Below are 17,143 nucleotides of genomic sequence, written 5' to 3' on the forward strand. Positions count from 1 at the left end.
TGGAGCAAAGTGCTCCCAGGACCACACCTGTGGCACAAGGATCTGCTCACCTGCCATGAGCCAGGGAGCCAGCCTGGAAGCAGGTGACAAGCTGGGCAGCCAAGGACAGCGATGTGTCCCAGATCTTTGCCATCATCTCCATCCTTCCTCGTTGCGCAGGAACTTTGGGATCAGGGAGCCAGATATTGTTTCAGCATGACAGAGTAGCGGCATCAGGTTTTTGTGTGTGTCTCACTGTGCACCCACCTCCCCTCTCCCAGCCCAAGGGAGCTGCCACTCAGGCTCTTTCCACCCTTTTTATAGAGGAAATCAGTGTCAGGATTAAAGGGGGCTCCTGGGTGAGAGGCTGATGCGAAAGGGCAGGAACCGGAGAGGTGACTGCGAGGACACAGGGGCTGAGCGAAGTGAGGAGCTGTTCCTCTGTGCTGCAGCCTCCAGCCATGGAACCTCAGTGGCAGCTGAGTAGCAGAGGGAGGAGAGAGAAGAACACCTGTGTTCAGGTTGATGAAAATACTGGGGGACCACATAAAAAGAGAGAGCTCCTGCTTCTGCTGCTCCTGAGTGTCGCTGCTCTGGGCCCATCCTCAGATGACCCCAGGTTTTACTGGGAGAGGAAAATTTGATTTCAAGTCTTACCCTGGAAGTCCTTTGGTTGCACAAGATGGAAGAAGCTCTCTTGGGAAGTGAAGCACAGAGGTCTCAATTCCCTGCTGAACCAAGCCCTGGCATGCCCACAGAACAGACAAACAGAAGTGGCCTTTTTCCTTCCTCTTTCCCAGCAAAATGAGAAGCATCTCCAACATTTGGCTGTCTCGTGCCTACCAGGACATCTGTGGTTTGGGTGGAAGAACAACTTAAGGTTTCCATACAACCCCTCACTCTCCCCACACATCCATCCGTCTCCCATGTGGTTTGGGAGCAAAATCCACGTTAAGGCAGAGAGAAGTGGATTTTTAGGTTTTTTTTTAATGGATCCTTTGCAGCGCTCTGATCCTAAGTGCTCTTAGCAGCTCTGGGAGGACAGATCCCAGCCTGCTGCATGTTCCTCTACTGAGGGAGAGAGGAAGCCTCTCAGAGATCTGCATCACCTGCTCATGGATGTTCAAAGCCTTCTGTTCACCTTGAACCATGGCACCCCAGCTCTTTTCAAGGACGACTCCTTGTGAAAATCAGTTAAAGGCAGGGCCAGGCTGCACTTACCTTGGCACCTGATTGCCTTCCAGAGTCCTCCCATTTCCTCCCTGAGCAATTAATTAATAGCTTGTCAGTGGGGAGAGGAGGAATAAGGCACTTCACCCCATTTTTCCCGTCTTCTGCCACTGTGGCCAAACCCTTGACCATGCCTAACACCTGCAGTTTGTCAGAGTATTGCAAAATAATACTACTTTATTGCTAGCTAAATATCATATTATTATATATGATTAGCATAGCAAAATAATACTATTCTATTGACAGAAGCTATCAATAAAAACCCTGAGATCCTTTTTTTGGGATGCTACAGGGATTAAGCTGCTTCCAAAGACGAGATGCAAGGTCACCCAGAAGTGCTGGAGCTGATAAACAGCCCCACAACCGCTTTATAATCTGTGCCAAACAAACCAAGCATTTCAGAATAATGTTCAGAAAGGTGAAACACCTGTTGTATATAATTTCCAATGTTCCTGCTGAGGAAAAAAAAAGAAATTCCTCCTTGCTGCTGTGGCAGAAAGCGTCCATTCCAGGCTCCATGAACTTTCCATCCCAAACGCAGCACACCGAAACACGCCGCTGTGTCCAACTGACCCATTTTTTCCCTTTACAGACTGGGTGAATAGGGACAAAACCATCTTATTTTCATTGAGAAAACATAATTCCCTCTAAGCAAGGTGCGATCCCGGCCTCGCTCTCCCGACGGCGAGTCCCCTCCTGACCTATTTACGGAAGTGCTGCAGCGAGGATTTCGGCGTGATCCGCCGCGGAAAAGCCTAAAATTACACTGCCCTACAAAGAGCTGGGATAAATTGACCCCTCTAAGCAAACGGGTTGCCAGGCTTTTATCTTCCCCCCATTGTTGGCTGACGCTGGAGCGGAATAATGAGACGATGCGGGGCTCTACGGGGCACGATTGGAAAACTCTGCCTTAGCAACTCAATTGTGTCCCTGATGCCTGCGCTGGCTTTTATACACAGCTACTGGTTTGGAAAGCTGCTTCTGATTTCACACTCACTCAATAAAGCTGCATTTATGATGTTCATCCGCTTATTTTTGCCTGGTGTTACGGTAAAGGGAATAAATTACGGGGTTTGGGGTTGGGAAGGAGAAGTGACTTTAAAAAAAGGCTGGTGGGGGATTGCTCTGGCTGCATTTTCGTGCCCTTCATCCAGTCTAGACATGAAAGTCTCAGGACACAGATGATTTCCGCCTCTCTGCAGAGGTTGTGCCATGGTATTAAAAAAAGGGGGATGAAGGGAACAATAAGCATCAAGATGTGTCTAAAATTAGAGGTTTTCAAAACAATCTGAGTTTACAATATCCCCAGTACAATAAAAGCCAAGAGTGAGCGGGCCAATTATTTAAAAACTGCAGGATAAAAGGAAACCTTGATCAAAACTGTTATCAGGGGAACAAATCTATCTTTATTGTGTTGCAGTTTCGCTGCTGACTGAAATAACTTTTCTAAAATTGCCATTATGCTGCTAAGAATTAGCTAAATAGAAACAACACAGCAAAATCCCACTGCCTTGCCCAAACAATCAACATGACAGCAGCCCACAGTTCCTCCCTATTTTCTGCCAAGGTTTAAATTCCAGTTTGGTTTTCCCTTTATGCACCTTTGCTCATCACACAGAAGATGGATGAGTTGATTTCCATGTGATCTTCAGTTAAATTTGCATTTTGAGTCTCAAGTGGTAGCAAAGCTGCAGTTCCAGGACTTTAAGTGAATGGGTAAATTAAGAGGAAAACACCAAAATTGAGTTTGCTTTTGTGTTGTTATTAGTTTTAATATTAATCTTAAACAAGGAGCAAAATTGATACAACAGCAGTGCCAGAAATATCTTCCTTCTTCTGCCAGGGGAGATGAAAATGTCCTTTAAAATACTGGGGGGAAATAATATTTACAAATCACTGCTGAGAGGAGGGATGCAAAACCGGCAGGGGATCGGAGATTATGCAGCATCCAACTTCTGCTGTCCCTGACCACTGGGAGAATTCAGAAAGAATTAAGAGCTGTCAAGGGGATAAAGTCACTGTCAAGGAGAACGGACTTTTCCTTTGAAAAGCCATCTCTTCTTCTGAGGGAAAACCAGATCCTTCAGAAATCTGACCTTGCACTTGTGCAAGGGAGTGAATGTGCTCTGAGCACAGATCCAGGGCAGATCTCCACAGGCTTTTCCTTAGGAGAGGACAGCGGAGCTGAGGTTCAATTCTCACACATGGAATAAGAAAATACGAGCCCTAAAGTACAGAAGCAAATAAAGACAGGCACTGCAATCCCCATGGCCTCAAAACCACGCACGTGTGGACTGTGTTCACATCCACCCCCGTGTCTCCAGAACAAACATAACCATGGAGTTGCATTTGCTCAGCATCCCTCTGCTCAGTTGCACCACACAAGTTGCTCCTTCATCCAGTGCTCTACAGTCCTCCTCCTCTCTGCTTCAGCTCTCTCTATCCCAAGAACTCACACTCAGCACTAAACCAAACTCAATCCATCTCCTTCCTAAATGCTATGCACAGTCCACTTTCTCACCTTCTCCCTCCTCCCACGTCCTAAAGCTGTTTCCTCCATCACAACCACCCTTCCCAGGTAAGAAATGATTCTCAGATCTCTCCATTCCTCCTTGGAAATCCATATCAAGTCATATATCCTTGCTTTTCTTCCCATCAACAGGCACAGCACCCACTTTGGTAGATAAACAAGGTTGGTGGCAAATCACTCGTGACCTTCAAGCCATGATTCAGCCATGACACACCAACAGCCAGCAGCCACATAATTTCATGTTACAACTGGGTCAAATCCTAACCTGCTTCACAAGGTTTCCTCATCACCATCCTGCGTGATGACCAAGAGGTAAAGAGAGGGGAAATAAAAAGTTCATGGCCAGCTACAGGGTACCCAGAGAAGCTGTGGCTGCCCCATCCCTGGCAGTGTCCAAGGCCAGGTTGGACAGGGCTTGGAGCAACCTGGGCTAGTGGAAGGTGTCCCTGCCCATGGCAGGGGGTGGTACGAGCTGAGCTTTAAGGTCCCTTCCCACCCAAACCATTTTGTGATTCCATGATGATACATTCTGCTCCAAATTCTTCCCCATTCTCAGAGTTCTGTCCTGTGGAGCAAACAGCAAACAGGATTTTTTGTGGGTGAAAGCAGAGAAACAGCTGTTCAAATCTCAGTGAAACAATTTTCAGTTCACAAGGTCCAGAGCTGACACCCCACGGACACTGGGATGTTTTGGGAGGTGCCTCAGCTGCAGCTTCAGGGAAGGTGAAGAGCACTCCCTGCAAAGAGGGTTCCATCCTCCTAAGCCTAGGAAGAGTCACAGCAGGGGATAAAAAGTCTATTTTAATTGAAAATATTTAATTGAAAATATTTCAGAGTGGCAGAATCACAGCCCAGGAAAACAGCAACCCTGTACGCAGTGAGTGATCCCTAAGGCCACCACACTCCCCAGCTCAGCTCCCCTCCCCACCTCTCAGCAGGAGGAAATGAAAACCACATGGACTGGCCAGGGAAGGGATCGATTAGATCATCTGGTCCTACCCACCACACAGAAAAACTGCTCCCTACAAGAAATTTCCCAAATTGCTCCATCCAGTCTCACTTACAAAAGTCCAAAGCGATGGAGTTTCCAGCTCTTCTCCTGGGATATGATTGCTCCCTGCAGGAAGCCTTTCCTAGCAAGACTTTCCTTTCAACAGTATCTTCATTTCAATTTGCAGCCCCCCTCTCTCCCCTGCCCGTGTGCATTTATGAACTAAACTAATGAAACAGATTAATACCAAAAAGGAATTACAATCTAGGAATAAATTAGTTTATTTTCTTTTTATCCTCTACCAAAAACCCCTCAACACGTCAAAGGAAGCCTGAGTCTCTCTGAAATCTTCCTTTTTAAATTGGTCCCACTGCTCATAATTACACGTCCCCTCTATCCACACAAGTTATTTTGCTTTTCTTTCCCCTGCTCCTTTTTTAGGGAGGAGGGAATGAAGGCAAAGAAAAGAGTAAGAAAGGGTGGGATAAGGGGAGAGAGGAGAGGGACCCGTCCCATCTGATCAGCCTTAATTGCTTGCAACACTCCCCAAATGTATGAAAATGAAGGTTATGATACTGGTGTTGCCTGATGAATATTCCCAACTTCATTCCAGATGCAGGATCTGAGTTTATCCCACGATTGGCCTTTCTGCACCAGGCAACAGCTTCGGCTTCCCAGAAATACCATGGAGGAGAAAGGCTGAGATGTGGTCAAATTGTGGGCAGCAGCTTGGAGAAAAAAAGGACCAAGGGCTCAAATGCTGCTCCAAAGAAATATTATTTGTTCACAAAAATTGGAAGGGCTGCAAAAGATAAACAAACCCCCAAATATCCACCAGGCTGGAGGTTAAGCACATGCTGATAAAGGGCATCAAAAATGCAATGACTTTTCCACTGAAAAAGTCCTAAAAACCACTAGATCGGAAAACTCTACTCCAACCACCATCCTATTTCCCCACAGGATTTTACACCCACATCTGGTGGTAAAAGCTATTCTAATTTATTACAAAAAATCGTGATTTTGGGTTTGATCATAATGGAAATTCTCCCACTGTAGCAAATAATGACCCACTAGATCCAAGAGCCTCCTGCTACTTCAAGATCCTCCCTCTGGCACAGGGACACCTTCCACCAGCCCAGGTTGCTCCAAGCCCCATCCAACTTGGCATTGAACACTTCCAGGGGTTGGGAAGTACAGGGATGGGGAATTACAAGCCATTAAAAGCTGTTCTCATCCCACAGATGTTCCTGCTCCCACCAGCTGGTGTCCAGCCCAGCTCAGCTTCACTTTTAAAGGTCTCCACTCCTGTCAGGAGTTCTGCTGGATATCTTCATTCCCTCTTGTTCAAAACATTGTGTGTAAGTCCTTGCTACACAAGGATCTGAAGGCCAACGGGATTTTTTTGGATGGGAGGGCTGCTCCAGGTAGGAAAACCCATGGAGGAGGATGTGAGAGAAGCTCACACTGCAGAGGAACTCTGCTTGCTCCAGCAGCAAAGTTTAATTCCCACCCTTGTACAGCATGTTCTAATAGTTAAAAATATTCAGTTGACTTCCACATCTCCTGTGCCCTTTATTTTTCTGATGGCTTCTCCCGGACGGGAAGTACGGGAAAATCCAAACTGCAGCAGCAGAGCAAAGAGCCAGGAACCACTGCAGCCACTGACCTGGGGCCAACTTTGGGGTTTTTTTGTTTAAAATGCAACTTTTAGAGAGCTGTAAGAATAAATATACATTCTAAACCCTCTAACACTTATTAGAGGTCTAAAATAAAGCAGTCTTGGAAATAGGAAATGCACATCCACAGGGAAAGCTGGAGCACAGGGAGGCAGCCTGCCCTTCCCTGGCTGCACATCTCCCTTTCTTGGCTGCAAGGAGCAGCAAGGAAGTGATTATAAAGCATTTATTTGCAAAATCACAGCCAATAAATCCAAGAGCAACAACACCCTCCCTCACACCACTCAGTCCTTGGGTGGCGGGGGGGAAGGAGAGCTGTAGGTCTGACCAGCAGGCAGGTGCGTGGCAGATCTTCATTCCAAAGCTTTTTGGGAAGATTCAAGCCTATAAAGTGGAATATTCACCCAGGCTGCCCCTCACCTCTGCTGTTTTGAAGCCCTAGAAAATAAAAAGCCTTAGAAAGGCAATGACGGTTGTGAAATGAAAATGCCTAAAAAGGTTAAAAAGCAAAAAAAAGGACTGGGCTGCTGAATGAGGAAATGAGTAAGGGCGAGCAAGAGAAAATAAAATGGTACAGAAAAAGCCATCTAAATTCTCCTCCCCTTTCCTGGACACAAATACCATCACAAGAAAACCGTAGGAAGCGAATCTGACTGCTTTGAAAATCACTGAGGTCAAAAGCCTGACAGAAGAAAGGAAAAAGGATTAAACAAAGGGATGATATAATCTATCCAGCTATAATTCAAACCTTCGAGGTATAAATAGCTCCACTACAGGGCTCAAGTCAACCACTAATTTACAGTGCAATCAGGAGGGGGAGGCAGATACCCATCCCCACAAGCAGATTAATCCTTAATTGCTCATTTTTGCATTTCTGACACCTTTCTTTGAAGTACCAAAGCTGGTACTATCTCACAAAAGGCGCTGGTGAGCCTGAAAATTGGAGAGATGAGCCTGGCTGCCACTTGTTCGGGGCCCTGTGCGCAGTCCCAGCTGCTTTTGTGGGTCCTCCTTGCAAAGAAGAAAGAAGATGGCTCAGATCCATGGGGATAAGAGAGGATCAAAGCCAGCATTTGCCAGTTTGCCACAAAGGGAAGCAGGACTCTCATGATGGCTCGTGTTTCACAATGTTTTTCCAAGACCTTAATTGCAGATAAATACTTACTGGGACATTCAAATACTTGTGAGCACTTCAATCGCTTCAGAGGCTCTGTAAATCCCTCTAGGAGTACTGGTAAGGATGGGGTGTATGATGTGAGATAAGAGGAGCAGGATCATCAGGATCATCAGCTGGTGGGGATGGTGGCTGTCACAAAGGGACACCCAACCCCTTCTCCAGTGTTGTGTCCTTCCCACTGGATTCATCTCGATCCGTGTGAGGGAGGCAGTGACACTGATGGAAAGGTAACTGTAGGGGGGTTTCTTCAGTTCCTGCACACATCCTCTACGCAACTGCATCCATTTTTAGGGGAGAAATTCCTTCATTCTTCACCACGTTGTTCACTTCTGAAGTTTGGTTCGAGAGCACATCCCTGGATGTGCCTTTGAGAACCCTGCTCTTCCTGTTCTCCTGTGAATCCCAAGTTTCCAGGTGAAATGACTGTGTTTGGTGCTTTCTGAGTGATACTGGCTGTGCCCAGACAGCCCTTGCACGTCCTCACGTGTCCCATGGGTTAATTAACTGCTCCACTAATAACCCTCATTGCATCCCAGCCTACTTAAATTGAATGAAAATATCATCCTAAAATCAGAATCACAGAATGGCTTGGGTTGGAAGGGACATTAAAGATCAGCTCATTCCACCCCCTGCCATGGGCAGGGACACCTTCCACTAGCCCAGCTGGCTCCAAGCCCTGTCCAACCCGGCCTTGGACACTTCCAGGGATCCAGGGGCAGCCCCAGCTTCTCTGGGCACTCTGTGCCAGGGCCTCCTCATCCTCACAGGGGAGAATTTCTTCCCGATATCCCATCTATCCCTGTCCTTGGTCAGTGGGAAACCATTCCCCCTTGTCTCGTCACTCAATCCTTTGTCCCAAGTCCCTCTCCAGCTCTTTTGGAGCCTCTTCAGGCACGGAATCCTCCCCTTCTCCTGCTGCCCACGTGGTGGGATCAGCCCAGGGAATGGCCAGGGCATGTCCAGCCTCTCATCCACCAACAGCCCCAAAACCTTCAGTGCTTCCATATTCCTGCTATTTTCTGCTGATGAGATACTGCATCCAGTATAAAAATTCCTATCCTGTAACACATCAGACTTTGTTTAGCCAACAACTTTCTCCTAACACCATCTCATCACTTACTAACCTCGATTGTGCCCAACCTCTGCTACACAAGACTTTAACTTATTCTCTTTGGGAAGCATCCAGCTTGGTCCCACTACCAGGAGCAGGTTTTTTTGTGTCCCAGTGGGTTATTTCATTAGGATGTGCCCCTGGAAATTGTATTTCAGGCTGAGTGTGCAGCTAGTGGGAAGAAAGACTTCTCAATGATGCATTTTCCTACCAAAATAGAAGCAGCATCTTTAAACACAAACAGATTTCAGCTTCCAGCACAGCAGTCCCAGGGCAGGAGACTGAACCAGCTTTAACTACTGAAGTCACACAGGGAAGAATTTGTGAAAAAAAAAAGAGTGTGGTTTCTGTATTACAGCAGCCACGTGCTCCAGATGGATTAAATGCCATGTAGGCTGGTGAGAAAAAAAATAATGTTGCTCCTCCCCCGAAACAGAATTCACATCAAAACTGGATCAAGCACAAAGCAAAAGTCACCAAATGCTTCAAAAGCAGCGAATTGTACCAAATTCAGATGTTAAAGCATCACTGGGGAAAAAAAACCCCACAACACCCTGTGGTATGAAACTCTGAAAATGTATGTTAAAAATTGTGTAACAGAGAATTTTTCCATATTTTTGCTCCCAAGAATAAAGACTGGGATAAATCAACAGCTGAAAGGGCTGAAAGTCATCTTGCTGTGAGCCTTTGTTAATAAAAATCAGAGTATGGATGAAATCATTCAAGCTGAAAAGCAGAGCAAATGTTTTAAAAGGTATTTTCCTTTGAAAAGCAAAAATCTGCCTCACAGTGAAGAGAAGCAGCAAATCAGTTCACGACATTTCTTTCCTTTTGTGACGGGGAAAATTTATTAAAATTATGATTGCTGCACAAGAAAATAAAGTCATTTCATTACAAGCAAGACATGAAGCACTGAGGAAGAGTTTCTTCCCCTGCTAAAGCTCAAACTCCAGGGCTGCCCCCATGAGATTACAAAGTACGGATGCCCAGGGCACAGTGTGTGGACCAAAGGTGTGGCTGAGCATCCTGGTGATCGTCTGCATCCCATCCCTTAACCAGCATTTCCAATTAAGCAGATAGGATTCCTGTGAGATTCCTCTTACAGATCCATCATGGACTTCAGCAAGCTGACAGCCCTTCCAAAAGCCCAGAAACAGCCACTTTAAAAACAGTGAAAACTCCTGAACACCCGCCTGAGGGATGAACAAACCGGTGTCTAGCAGATATTATCTTTTTTTTATTTAAAGGCAAATAAAATGGAAGCGGGGAGTAGATGGTTTTAAAGCAGTTAATGCAGAGCTGGGTTGCCAGCCAACATCTCACTAAACCATTTTCCCAAATGGAACATTTCAGGCCCTGTTCAAAGCACATAAAAATAAAGAAATAGATATTAAACAGGTTTTGATGGAACCTCTGGCTGCTTGGGAAAAGGACTTTTAACAGATTCACCGGTGAAGCAAAACAGTAGCTGGGAAGCATCCTCCTGCAAAGCTGACCTTCCATCAATCAACTGGCTCAAAACCAGTGCCATACGGGGATTCCCAGTTTGTTTTCATGCTGTGGACACCTGTTAGCATCCCTGGTGAAATATCTGAGGGTGGTTTTAATGCTGCTGATGGCACTCAGGCCAGGTTGACCACAGTGGCAGCTGAAGAGAAAATTCATTTCCTGTGACCTGTCATTTGAGGAAACAAATCTCCATCCTGCCCAAGGTGTGTCTGAGCTCCAGGACAGCCCAACTGAGCATCTGGCAGCTCTGGAAGGAGGTGGAGCAGCACCACAATGTGCATGTCAAGGTATTCTTGTAGCCCAGCTCCTGCAGGACCAGGGCTCTGCTTTCCTTCCCCAGCAGCATTTAGAGACATGCTGAGCTGGCAGTGGCATGGCCTGAGGCAGCTGGAGGCACTGACCCTCTGCAGCTGGAGTTTCAGGTTGGTTTTTCAGCACTGACTGGTGTCTTTAGAGGACACCTGCTCTCCCCGTGTGAAACCTCATCCTCTCTGCTGTGTTTTCACTCCAAGACAGACTGGAAAGATAAAAATCCAGCCAACACCACCCTTCACGGGGATCCCGAGGTGTTTCAGCCATTCCTGGGGCTCCCTGAACATTCCAGTTTGGGGAAGCACTGAAGGGCAGAGCTCCAGCCCTTCCAAATAATTTCATTTTTGCTTAGATTTAACTCTTTCCATCCAGACCCTTCACACTGTTCATGGTCACTACCTGTGATTTTGAGTTCACCTTTGGGATGAAGGCAGGGAGACACTGAACATCCCAGCAGGTGCCTGCTGAACTCCCATCCCTTCCTTCCTCACATCTGAGTCCTCTTGCGTGGACTAAAACACCAACACAACACAAATCCTGACCAACTTCTCTCCTGAAAAACCCAACCCAGCTTCCACAGCTACTCCACCACCTTTCTACTGCTTAGTCCCTTGAACCATTTTCCCCCTCTTACAGAGCTCTCACCCCACCACTAGTTTTCTCTGCAAGGAGGAACCTTATATAACTAAACCCAAACGGGATGCAGCTGCAGAGACCATCCTGCTCAGTCCCACCTGTGCCTCAGAGGCTCAGGTGTCAGTTTGGATGCCATAACATCCACTCATTTTGGGGAAGAAACAGCAACATTTCATCCTCAAAACTAGCTTGTCTCAAATAAAAAGTTTTTTTGCAAAATCATCATCTTGTTCACATGATCTTGTTGATTCAGCAAGCTGGTCTAGTGGAAGGTGTCCCTGCCCATGGCAGGAGGTTGGATTAGATGGTCTTTAAGGTCTCTTTCAACCCAAAGCATTTTATGGTTCTGTGATTCTATGATTCTATGACTTCCCTACCCCCTTGCACAAGACTGGAGGAGGTCCATACTAACATTTTTTGTTTGCTTGCTTTTTTTTTTTTTTAAATTAAGGAACAGGTCTAGTTGGATTTTGAACCTACAAACTTCCTCCAGAACGACAGCAGGTTGACCTTGTGCTTCCTCAAAGCTCAGCCCAAGGTAAGACCTGAAGTTACCAAGAACATCTGCTGAGTGAGGTGCAGCCAAGCTGGGCACCTTCCATGGGGGAAAAAGAGCCTTGAAGAGGTAAAACACAGCTTTATTGTAGTATAAACTCCATCTGTATTTGAAGTGTTTCACTTTAAAGAGCTTCTCCTCTCCCTCCAGCTCTCCCAAGAGAGAACTGCTCACCAAGGCACACGAACCACATCAAATGGAAGCAGAACCCAGCCAAGCAGCTCAGACACAGCTCCCATCCCACAAATGCTCTCTGCAGCAGCAAAACTATGGATCACAGTATTTCTTTCCCTAAATATTCCACATTTCACCTGGTACACCCCCCACTTCCTGCACTGCAACTTATACGCTGGGCAGAAGCACCTGGCTAAGAGAGGACAGGAGAGAAAGGGAAAATGTCTTGCATACTGATGGGTATCTCTAAAATGCATTAAATTCAAGTTTGGGAATTAAATTCCCTCAGCAATGGTCAACCAAAATCTAGTTTCTCTCTAAAGCTGTCCTCCTCCTTGGTCCCCAGATCACCCTTCCATGTTCCCCAAGCAATAATTTACCTCCTTCCCCAGCGAGTTCATCCCTTGGCTCCACAGGTGCCAACTGTGCCCTCTCTCACCCCAAGTGTTGTTATATTTCGACGAAGCTCAGAGCAACCGGTGGAGTTTGTAAGACAAATTCACATTTTGTGTCAGAACTGGAGGATTTACGCATCAAAGGCTTGTCTGGCTTCTCCCCACCTGCAGCCGTTTACCTGCTGCCAGGTATCACTTCCCATAAAATTGCACCCACCTTACACCACCACAGGTAAAGGATCACAGCCCTTGGAAATACACAGAATAATTCAATTTTCCAGCCTGCCTTATATCCCTGTGTACATCCACATACAAAAATCCCCAACCCAAATATCTGCTTGCCCTCAGGATGACTCTGTGTGAAAAGGGAACAGATCCCTGACCAAGCACTGGTGGTTCTGCACCACAAGTAGATTGTCCGTGTGTTTAATGCATCACAAATCCATCCACCCACCAGCTGGAGCTGCGAGGGGTCCATGTGTCCCTTGCCAGATTCCTGTGTAATTTTCTTCTTAATCGTTGCATAATCCAGGGAAGATTTGTACAGCAATATTAAAGGAAAAGTCGCTGGTGGAGAGAGAGGAAAACACCGGTGACGGTGCCAGCCTGACAGGGGATTTCCATGCTTTGCTCTTGGAAAGACCTGATAAGATGGATGTATTTGTTTTAGCTTTCAGCAAGGAACCTCTAGGATTAGGATTACAAAATCCTTAAATAACATCACGAGAACTGAGTTCTGGAAAAGGAGATAGGAGAAGTTAATGGTGTTAGCAACCACTGACCTGGCTAATCCCGTTGCTGACCTGCGTCTGGCTGGGCAAACGTGTTCCTGAAACCTGCACGTGGTTTATAGCACATGGTCTTGGGGCAAGACAGTGCAATTCCAATTGTACCACTGCTGGGTGCAAGTCCAGAATTTCATGGATTTTGGTTTGTATCAGCTGGGACCAGATGTTCTCCTCTGGCCCCTCCACCTCCAGTGTTCTCTAGGCTTGGTACTGTGAAAAAAATGTCACCAAAGCAGCTGCACTTGTGTTTTACCAACAGACCCCAAGCACACCTGACTGAATTCCCTTTCCTTTTCTGATGGAAGGGATCTTAAAGACAATTTAGTTCCACGCTGCTGCCATGGGCAGGGACACTTTCCACTCAACCAGGTTGCTTCAAACCCCATCCAACCTTGAGCACTTCCAGGAATCGGGCAGCCAATCTGCTCAAAATGAAGGATCTGTTCTACTGAAGATGTGGATCAACTCAACCCTCTCATAGGACCAAATATAATCAAAGCAGGGATGTGTTTGGAGACATGAACATGGAAAAGAATTGTTCCTATAGGTGCAGGCCCACCCGTGTCAGCAGTAGCTGTGCTTAGCTGCAATTAACTAAATTAGCACAGCTTGATCTCAGTGGAGACAAGTTGTTGAGGAAACCCTCAAACTTAGCAAGCAAACACCACTAAAAACCTAAACTGACTGCAGCTGCAACTCTCCTGAAGGCTGAACCTGTGGTTGCTACACCCTGGCAACATATTTTTGAGGCACCCACCCCTCTGGTGCAGTTTCCCATCTGCTCAGGCAACAGGTACATCAGTTGCTGGTATCGGTTTTTCAGGACTGAATTTCAATAAAAATCGCACGTCTCAGAAGGATGTGAGAGCAGTTGATGTCTGTGCACTGATAGTTATGCCTAATTAACATAAAAATGAGGTTTTCCTAATCACCTGCAAGAGGAAACCTGCTTGCAGAACAAGCTGCTGGGAAAAAAAAAAAATAAACTACTCCTCAGGGAGGCAGTTGTCAGAAGTAAGACAGAGGGTGGATGTGTTTATTTATACCCAGCAGCTCCAGGTAGGGGCTGCAGGTCCCGACACGCTACCTGGTGTGGTTTCTGCAAGGAGTTTTCTCTTTCCTGTCCCCATTCCATGCTCAGCTCCAACAGCCCAGTGCTGGAGGTGTGTGCTGGGAATGATGGTTTGCACTCTGTGCAGCAGTCCCTACAAATCCCAGGGTATTTTTTAGGATGCAGCAGGCCAGGTCAGCTCACCTCAATTGTGATATCAAATTTCATGTAGAAGTTTGAAGCTTCACAGGAAAGAGGTGGGGAGAAGTGTGGATGGGATTTAGGAGCACCCCTCACTTGTGATTTCTGGTCTCTGGGCAAACTCTGTGTTTCCAAAATGTACTCCAAGGATCAGCCAGCACATCAGCAAGTCCCAAAATGTCAGAGCAATCTTTAAAGAGTTCAGAAGCACTGCACAGGGTGGTGCCTTTGACCGAAACTGCAAATCCAAGTGGGGGAAAAACCACTTTAGGCCTTGGCCAACCAAAGCAAAATCCACCAGGATAAAGCAGTGCAGAGCTGGGATGAGTCCTGACCCACCACCTCCTATCTCATCTCATGAAACCTGGTCACAACTGCATGTGCCTGGGGAGAAGATGAAGCTGTGGCACTTTTTTGAGGAGCAATCCTTGAAGGAGAGGCTTGAGGGTACCCCCGGAGGAGAGCAGCAGCAGCACCCTCGTGATAAACGAAGCTTCAAGTTCCTGCAAGAACAAACACCAGAGGAAGGAGCCAACCACAATTACTGACTTATCTCGCAGGAAAGACATTTCAGTTATTGTGGGTAGCACCGAAAACAACAGCTTGGTGACGGGCGCTGCTGGAACCGGTGGAGGAAACCACACGTGTCGAGCTCTTCTGCAAATCCACAGGGCACGTCAAGGTGGCTCCCACCTCCCAAAGGTGCTGGCAGCACAGAGGGAGGAGGATATGGATGCTGCAGAGGTTGTGGATGGCTTTGGATGGGCTTTGTTGAAACAAGGGCTGTGGTTTTAGCGCTCCCCCTCTCCAAAACACGGCACTGGGCACCACAGTGGTGTCAGTGGGACTGTCCCCTCCACACCCGGATGGTTTCTGCCCTTTCAAGCAGCTCTGGCAGTGCTTTGCAGGCTCAAATACAGCTCCACACAATGCCACGTCCCCATTGCATTTAGCACCTTGCACTGACTGCTTTCAACACACACCGGTGCTCTTCCCAACCCAGGACCTCACAAAGGATGGGACCACTGATGCTCCACCTGTCGCACCACCCACACCTGCCCTGATGCTCTAGGGGGAAGGAATTCTCCCAGTTTTCCCCTTCAAAGCCAATTTTTCAGAAAATAAATCCATTACACAAAGTATTTTAGATGAACATCCCAACACGTTTGCCTTAACCTTTCCTACTCTCTATGAAAAGGAAATAAGAGAATTACAAGCAAATTTTTTAATGCCATCAGGTTTAGTGAGGACACTGGATTTAGCATCAATGTAGAATTTAGAATGAAATAAAAACCTTGATTTTGTACATGAAACCTGAAGTCACCCAAAACTCAAGTAATTCTTTCCTCGCTCTTCCTATTCCTATGAGACACCACAATTTCAAATATTGGATAATTTGAGTCTGCAGCTTGAAGGTTTCTCCAAAACACCAGCTCTTTTTGGAGACAGACTGATGTCACTGCAGCTCATTTGCTTAATTAGGGATTTACAGAAAGATCTCTCTAGGAGAAGGGGGAAACCCTTCCAATGAAAAGCTCCAAGTGCAGAATCAAGAGACCATCCCCAATGACTGTTTACTCCCATCTTGTACATAATTTTGGGCCACGCTGTATCAATCAGCAGCTGTGACTGGTGGCATTACACTTCCTAAATATAAAAGGGAGCTCTGCGAGAGGCCAAGCACAACCTCCCCGAGTTTTTCCTAACAGGAGGATGTTGCTTTTGCAAAACCACGCTGGGATGAGAAGCCGGCGCACAGCATAAACACACAAATCCTGACGCTGCTGCACAGCCCTGAAGGAGTTTTCCCCTTCTTTCAGCAGCTTTGTTTTTATCACTGCAGCCTTCCTTCCCCCAAGCACTCGGCTTTTGCTAACCGCTGCACCCCGGCACACAAATCCTTCTCCAAAGGGGTGCTCGGGTACCGCGGAGCACGGGGAGAGGGCTTGCACAGATGTGCACGTTGCAAGGAACAATAATTCATGCAAATCCCCGCTCCAAGCAAATTCCACAGCAGCGCATCTTATCACAAGCCAAACAAAAAGTACAAATACGCCGGAGAACGGTAAACCTGCGTTCAAAGAATTTGCTCTTGTTGCAGCTTGATTTTCCCCCTCTCCTTCCAACAGCTCTCTGCCAACACCGAAAACCAACCAGCCATTAGCTGCACCCATTAATCAGAAGTGAAAACCCCAACTGTGAGAGAAGGCAAAGCCTCTGTTACAGGAGATTTGGGAGTCTCTGTGGTGACTCCTAAAGGGGTGAAGACCCTCTTTGCTACTGGAAGAGGAGGCAGAGACCAGCAGTGACCATCTCACCCTCCTGAGGATGCCTCTGAGCACAACAGCCATGGCAGAAATGACCCAGCAAGGCAAGAATTCAGATATTAAAGCAGCATAAAAACTACTTATAAACCCATTTAACTCTGCTCACATTTGTATGTTCTTCTCCAAGTTTGTACAATAGTTTACTGCTTTGAAATCAGGGATTTTCCTCTGTTTCATCAATCAAGAACTAAGCAGTCTCTTGCCACATTTGGAGATAGACCAGCTTTCCACAGAAGCTCAAGATGATGAAAATAAAAGAATAAAATATATTTTTAGTTCGAGTTTCTTTCTTTTTTTTTTTTTTTTGAGATGGCAAGTTAGAACCTGAATTCCAACCCAACCACTGGGTTTCAGCAGAACAAAAAAATCCCTGTGCTGAGTGCTCTCAAATAGGAGTCATGTCCCTTCCAACTCTGCACCAACAGAGACCTTATTATCCTTTGGGGGAGGAAGTCAGATTTTTTCCACTTAGTTACGTTCCCAGGTAGTTCTTAAATAAG

At 46.5% G+C, this 17,143-nt stretch overlaps 1 protein-coding gene across 2 annotated transcripts in view; it reads right to left on the reverse strand.

The window, feature by feature from the left end:
* PTPRA (protein tyrosine phosphatase receptor type A) overlaps positions 1-17,143 on the reverse strand; it is a 114,911-nt gene that overhangs the window by 40,358 nt on the left and 57,410 nt on the right. The gene's annotated exons all lie outside the window — the stretch shown is intronic.

This window comes from Corvus moneduloides, chromosome 5 (genome assembly GCF_009650955.1).
Source record: "Corvus moneduloides isolate bCorMon1 chromosome 5, bCorMon1.pri, whole genome shotgun sequence".
NCBI lineage: Eukaryota > Metazoa > Chordata > Aves > Passeriformes > Corvidae > Corvus > Corvus moneduloides.